The following is an 8,263-nucleotide window of genomic DNA, read 5'->3' as shown; positions in this document are numbered from 1 at the left end:
CAAGGTGAAGAGAGCCAGATTCGATGAAAAGGCTACTCTGCCTGTTCTCTGCTTTGTACCCATCAACAAACCGATCCTCACAGCATCGTACGAAGTTGCTTACCTGATCGGAAAGCAGGGCAAACCACACACCATTGGTGAAACACTCATAAAACCAGCTGTGTTGAAGATGGCGAATATCATGCTGGGAAAAGAGGCTGAAGTTAAGTTATCCCAAATTCCTCTTTCAAATGACACCATCAGTGACAGAATAGAGGACATGAGCAAAGACATCTTGGCTCAAGTAGTTGCAGATCTGATTTCAAGCCCGGCAAAATTCAGCCTTCAACTCGACGAGACCACAGACGTTTCCAATCTAAGCCAGCTTGCTGTATTTGTGCACTATGTGAAAGACGACGTGATAAAGGAAGATTTTTTATTTTGTAAGCCTCTTACAACAACAACAACTAAGGCAGCCAATGTGAAGAAACTTGTGGATGACTTCTTCAAAGACAACAATCTTTCGTGGGTATGGTTTCTGCAATTTGTTCGGACGGAGCTCCAGTCATGCTGGGAAGAAAGTCTGGTTTTGGTGCGCTAGTGAAAGCCGATGCACCACACATAATTGTTACGCATTGTATTCTGCACAGGCATGCGTTGGCAACAAAAACCTTGCCTCCAAAACTGGCAGAAGTATTAAAAATTGTAGTGGAATGCATGAACTATGTGCGAACTAGTGCTCTGAGGCACCGCATCTTCAGTGCGCTGTGTAAAGAAATGGGCTCTGAATTCGAGGCACTTCTGTACCATTCTAACGTTTGGTGGTTATCCCGGGGACAGGTGCTGAATCGTGATTTTGCCGTGCGTGTGGAATTAGCCCTGTTTTTGCAAGGGCACCAACATTGTCATGCAGATTGCCTCAAAAATTCTGAGTTCATTCTCATTTTAGCATACATGGCTGATATCTTCGCAGCTCTCAATCATCTCAATCAAAAGATGCAGGGCGGTGGAGTCAACATCATCGAAGAGGAGAAAAACCGGAAGGCTTTAAAAAAAAAGCTACCGTTATGGAAACGACGAACAGAGAACGATAACTTCGTAAACTTTCCCCTGCAGGACGAGTGTGTAAGTAAGATCGAAGATGTATCTGGAATCGGAGACATTTCTGTACCTTCGGAACTGAAGCAAGCAATTGCCACGCACTTAGATGAGCTTGCAAAGTCTCTCGACGGATACTTCCCTACAAGAGAGTCATATCCAGCATGGGTGAGACAGCCGTTCACGTTTAGTGTTGAGACAACAGATGTCTATGATGAATACCTCGATGAAATCATTGAAATTCAGCAGAGCCACGTTCAACAGCAACTCTTCAGAACAACAACGCTTTCAACGTTTTGGTGTCAACAAATGGTAGCGTACCCTGTTATTGCTAAGAAATCTCTGGAGATTTTCATACCGTTTGTTACAACATATCTTTGCAAGCAATCCTTTGAGGATGCTGGACATAAAAACGAAGAAAAGGAACAGACTTTGTTGTGAAAATGACATGAGAGTGGCACTTGCCAAGGTGAAGCTGCGCATTTCTGAACTGGTCTCTGAAAGGCAACAGCAGAAGTCACACTGATTTGCAGCAAATATTCATTATTATGTTTTTGTTTTTGTGTGAAAATCATGTTTTGATGATTTTGTTCTTTGAACACAGTGATGTTGATGCACGGTTCATTTTGTGCACCAGTAAACTATGTTATGAATTTGAAAAAATAATATTTTATTTTTCCAATTAAGAAGGGTTCAGTGAATGCGCATATGAAACTGGTGGGGTTCAGTACCTCCAACAAGGTTAAGAACCAATGGTCTGGGCAATCAAACACTTCACCAGTTATGTCGGTGGAGAAAAGGTGATCATAGAAACATGTCACCAACCGACTCCGCACCACCCCCGCGTGACATCGCTCCGCCATTGCCTTCGAACCATCACTACTTCGAAGAGAACGTGTGTCTTGAAATGCCGATGGCATTTGTAGATGCCTGTTGTTACCACCATCTAGACAACTTGCAAGCTGGGGTGGGATTGGTATGGCACAGCGAAAATTCCGTGCAAACCACTTCAAGACCAGCCAGTTTGCAGAAGTGGCTGGTGTGCTGATCACCCTGCAAACGGTGGTGAAACATGAATTGTCAGAACTGGCGATCTGCACTACTACGCGAGACTCACCTTCTTATGCCACTTGCTGTTTTGGAAACAAAAGCACATGACTACTTCAAGTGGTAAAGAGGTGAAAAACAAAGAGATCATCCTAGCCTGTGATGACCTCATCACCAAACACGACATACAGGTGTATTGGAAGAAAGTCAAGGTACAGTCCAAATCATCTGGTCGTGACAAACTTAGCAACGACCATGCCGACAGCATGGTGAAATCCGGTGCAATTCACGGCACCCCTTGGGTGTTTGATGCTCGAGATGAAAAAACCACTGAGAAAGCTATGGTGTCTGCGGTAACACGTAGCCATGTATCACCACAAAAAAAAACGTTGTTGCGCGAACATAATGTGTTGCTAACGCATTCATTCCTGAATAGCAATCTGGTAGCAATGCAACACCAAGATGAGTCCCTCGCCACTTTGATGGCATTCCTGTCGGATCCTGTCAACCACCCAGTGTCCGAACTGGCTTTGGCAGGTTCACACGACTTGCGTTCGCTGTACGCAACTAAACAGCATCTCACACTTGTAGATGACCTACTGGTGTATGTTTCAGAAACTGACACCGCTCGAAGGTGGGTGGTTCCTAAAACACAGAGGGGGGTGATTATAGCCCATGACGAGCCATGTGGAGGCCGTAGGGGGGTCAAGGCTACACGTGAAACATTGCGACAGGTGGCCTACTGGCCTCGCATGGAACAAGACGTGGCACAATAACGTGAGGGGTGGCTAGTTTGCTGCCAGTTTCAACCCTCCAAGCCACTTCACAGAGCACCCCTGCAACACAAGGGTGTGTCTTACCCCTGGAGCTCGATCCAGATCGACTGGGTCGGCCCAGTTGCCAGTTCAGCCAGAGGCAACAAGTATCTCCTCACAGTGTCTTGCTCATTTACAAAGTGGGTGGAGTGCCTGCTGGCGACCAATGACACATCGGAAACCACATACGTTTTTTGCTAAACCACGTTTTCAGTCGTTTCGGCCTGCCAGGAGAAACAGTGGACAGCGACAGAGGGCCCCACTTTTCGGCAGCTGTAATGACCGAACTGTAGAGGCTTCTGGGAGTCAAAGCTAAACTCCACATAGGAGCTCAGGCAGGGTATAAAGGAGCAACCAAACAATTGTCAGAATCTTCAAGAAGTATGTGGCAACCAACCACAAAGATTGGGACCTCAAACTCCCATTGGTACTGATGGCTATCAGAGCCACACGCAACAGGTCTACAGGAATAACACCCTTCGAGATGATGACGGAACGGCAAATGACGCTTCCACTGCATGTCCTTTACCAACCGGGAGATGTCGCCGCAGCCACCGCCTACACGGCTCATCAATGCGTGACCGACCTGTGGAACCATCTCCAGACTACCTTTGCGTATGCTCAAGGACAGTTGGAAAGAAGTGCAGAAGGTGACAAGACCTATTAGGTCGGGGATAAGGTGTGGTACTACATATACACCAAACCCGCAAGCGTCGCAACAAAGTTCCTGCCCCACTGGACGGGGCCACACGAGCTTGTGGTGAAGCTATCACCTGTAGCTTACCAGATCAGAATCAGCAAAGGTCGACAAGGTCAGAGGTCCTAAGAAAATTCTTAAGTACCCTCAGCTGATCCCTTCCAGGAGATCAGTATGTTGCACCTAACATCTCTTATTTGTTTCCCAGCTACCAGATATACATCTGTTGACACTATTGATATCGTCCTGCTCTGTACTGTTTCAAAATAAGAAAATCTGAAAAATAGTTGTCAAAATAGTTGTCAAAACATTTTTGTTTACAAAAACAACAATCTCTGATTATGAGTTTCTGTAGGATGGAGATCCTTTGGCTGATCCTGATTATCTGCACCCTGTTCAAAACCAACCCAGCAGACGTAATCACGAATGGACCCCTACGGGAATCGTTCTCCGTGACGACCCAGGACTCCTCATAACTAACTGCAGAGTACACACGCAGAGGGTGTATGTCCGCCTAGATGCAGAGAATATGTACCGCCAACACATTCTACCTGCGGCGCATTTGAGTTGGGCCTGGGCTGACTGGACCAGCCATGCAATTAAGCACGTCCAGCTAGACACTGCCCATATGTTGGCCCAAATCCAAAAGTTCACAGTAACCCAGTCAGAACTAGCTGAGCCCAGCCAAGAGAAACAATTTGTCGGGGCGCTACTATCAATAGGGGCAGCCGTAGGGTCACTATTTTCCCTAGGTACCACTGCCGTCAACGCAGTCAGTGTAGCCACACTCAAGAGGAATGTTAGGGAGATTACTGAAGAGATGCCACTTATCCAGCAACAGATGAAGGCACAGGCCCTCAGGTTGCAACATGTGGGAAAGTCTCTCCAGGACACTATTCTTGTGGTCAACACATACGCTACTCTCCTGAACAAAAGTATCCTGTCTGTAGGAAAGCTAACAGAGGTCATGAACCATGACTATGCCCATGTCCAATTGGTTCGATTGTTACTGGAGGATTTTCTCCAGGAAGTTAGCTCTTCTATGGATCACTTGGCCATGAATAGAATCCCCCCATATCTAATGCCCCTCTCAATGGTGCACAAATTATTGACCTCAGCTACTTCAACCACGATAAGGCCCTTACAGTAACATTTGGCCTATAGTCTGAGGTCGGCCATCCCAATACACGTTGATGTTGGTCGTAAAGGAAGTGGGATTTCTACTGACGCTGCCGGTTGTTGTACTGGAGAATATCTATAGATTGAAAACAGTTCTCAATGTAGGATTTTGGTGCGACAGTACCCACGTAAAGATTTCCCAGTTGTAGCTTACCAGGAAAACAACACAGATTTCTATCTCACCCCTAACCTGTTAATGTGTACTCTAACAAAAGATGTCCACTACCTCTGTCCTAGCAAACCGTTTGTCAGGGATAACACTGAGCGTCTTTGTGGTATTAAAGCTATCACCAGAGAAGAACGCTGTAGAGCCAAACTAACAGCCAGGGATGGGGCCACCACCACACAAGTGGAGGTGGTAGGGAACCGATGGTTGGTCAACACCCCGTTCGCGTCCGCCACTATGACTTACGAACGCCATGACTCCATCACCCAATTGAACCTCCCCAACCACACTGTTTTTGTTAAGGTACCAGGGGGGGGGGGGGGTTTATTCACATAGACGACCTCACTCTATACCAACTTTCCGATGACAGGATAGACACAGAGATTGAAATGCCGGACGCTTTTGCCAAATGTTCCCTTGAGTTACCACAAGCCATTCAACACCAAATACAGTACGAGGGACCCATGGCTGTTGATCTTAGCGTACTGGATGAGGCACTTTTGGTTGACCCGGTTGACTACAGACCAAAAGATTGGTCTGTCGCCCGCTCTTGGACGGTGCCGGACAGTATCCTGACTGTTACCATGATCCTAGGTCTTATTTCCCTTGGCGTGTGCACCTACTACGTACACAGGCGCACACGTGCAATGGAAGACCTAATGAGGTCTTATACTAGGATCACCTGTGGGACGGAAGCGATCCCGATTTTTGGAAAGTTGGAAATAGATCCTGAAACCCCCTTAGGGGGCCCAGTCCCAGCCTCCTCTCCCGAACTCGCTCGGTCAGCCCAGTAATGTGCCCAATGTAAGCTTTGGTCTTCAGGGGCCAAGTTTTTCCAAGTGCCTTAACTACCCACCTGCAAGTAGTATCACCCTAGACCTGCCATTAGAGACAATGGAGACCTTGGAGATATATAGAACATAGTCCAAATTAGATGATTAAGATGTGGTAGACATATTTTGTATACTTACAAAATATTTTGTAGAGCCCCAATGCCGCTCATTTGGGGAGGAAATGTAATGATGCCTGAATATTGCCTGAGTGTTGTGTGTTATTATTGTCTGCCAAGTTACTGCCTAGGTCCACTAGCCGGGATAACCGGACGACGGGTCGGAACACAGAGCCACTGCCGGACCTCTCAGGTCCATTCTGGTGGTGGTCCGCAGCTTGCGGAAATCCTACCAGGGTGAACGACCAAAACGGGGGGACGGACGGACTGCTATGTTGATCTACAAACCAGGACATCCAATGGTAATTCTTATGGTGGGTTACAACATGCAGAATGTTCCAAGTTGAACCTACCAGAGGGGGACTGTCATGACTGTCCTGATCGGTTCAGGTTACAGGAGACCACAACCCTACAGATGATCTCTCAACCACAACAGAGGAGGCGAGATCTAAGGGTCTGAAGATGTGGGGGTTTTATGACCCCTCATGCCCCTGGTAAATCTCAGGTCACAGACAAGTCCTTTGTCCTGTTACTATGTGAAACCAGCCTCAGAACATTAAACATGAAATAAAGAGACTTTGGACCACCACAATGGTGGTCATGACGATAGATGGAATATGAAAATGTATGTCATTTTTGTTTTGTTATTAACGGTTAATAGATGACGTTATTACGAAAACATTGTAACGTGAAGAGTTTTCCTAGTATATGTTTGATGTTTATACATTGTACGTTGTGTGGAAAATGTCCAAATCAAAGGGAATGTTAAGTTAGTTGTCTAAAATTGGATTTGAGAAAAACCTAGACCTTGCTCTTAACTTGGTACGCCCAGAGAATTGCCCTAAAGGCGGTTACGCCCACTTCTGACCCAAGGGTATAAAACTTGTGGGTAAATAATTTACAGAGAAGACTACGTGACCCAAGCTGCAGCCAAGGTCTAAAAAGTCAACAAACCCAAAACGCAATGCAAGTTTGAAGACAAAGAAATATTTTTCTATCCAAGCTACGGATGAGTAGCTGTGTCGAAGCGGGTGAATTCAAGTCGAACCACCTTGCCTCCATCTCCCATCGAATCGTGGTATCGACACTGTTTCATTCCAACACTGTGAGCTCTGAGCTACAGAGCTGTCTGTCCTCAGAAGACCCCTTCCAGAGCAAGGGTGAAGGAACTGACTCCTCAGCCAAAAAGAAACATCGGGTCGCTGATCAGTGAGGTGCGCCGGAGAAGTGCGTCATCGAGCAGCTGAACAGTCCCCTGAACGGTCCAGGCAGAGAATCCTCGGAGACCTTCCCCATGTAATTACATCATTATATTCTGACCCCTAAGAGCGGCAGTTGGGGGAAAGGCTAGGGTTAGAATAGCATAGCTGACAAATTCACCCAAATGTATATTTCTCTCATGTAATTTCTTTACTCTCTCTCTCTCTTTGAAATCCCCATTTTGGGTAACACGCAAATCATTAGCCTATAATGTGTTTTGTCTATGTGTATCTTTTATCATCATTTTAGCTTTTTAGTAAATAAATATTCAACAAAGATTGGTGTGGTACGAACGCATTGGTGAGACCCGGGTCCGTGCAGATTTATGGACTATACGAAGTTCAGAACGAGATTGTAGAGGCAACTGGTTAATTTGCGGCTGTTGTACAATCAGTATTCTGATATTCTTTGAGTTAATTTGGGAAATAGAAACTCAATAAAAACTAGTTTTCCCATGGTGCCCCAGGTTAATGAGTTAATAATTGCTTGATTCAGTTTATCACTCAATTAGAAACGTTTAATCATTCGATGAACAACAGTCGTCACATTAACTAATACAACGTCACGACAGAATGTTTGCATGCATGTGCGTGTGTTACTGTGTATGTGAGTGTTTGCATGCGTGTGTGTGTCCTACTGTGTATGTGAGTGTGCGTTTTGCGTGTCACCATGTTAAAAGCTATTTCCTGTCCTGAACGTCCTTAGACTGAAGGACACACTGGAGCCAGACGCCAGACACTGTCCTCTGAGACGCAACCGACTGACCAATCGACCAACCGCTAGACACACACACACACACACACACTGGACACAAACGCTAGACACTGTCCCCTGAGACACAACTGACTCACCGACAGCTAAACACACACACCTTTCCCCGACTCCTCAACTGTCACGTAGTAACCATCCACTAGTTTGACTGACAACAACTTTGCCATAAGCACAACTTCATTAGATTTGGTTCTGTACTAAAGTTAAAGCTGACGTTGATAACGACGTCATTAGGGGATGTGAGGGCTGAGGTTCAGCTGTTTCCTGAACTCATTAATATGGTAGTTTAATTACCGCAGGTT

The sequence above is a fragment of the Oncorhynchus keta genome, chromosome 3, assembly GCF_023373465.1.
Source record: "Oncorhynchus keta strain PuntledgeMale-10-30-2019 chromosome 3, Oket_V2, whole genome shotgun sequence".
NCBI lineage: Eukaryota > Metazoa > Chordata > Actinopteri > Salmoniformes > Salmonidae > Oncorhynchus > Oncorhynchus keta.
Note: the sequence above shows the minus strand (reverse complement) of the source record.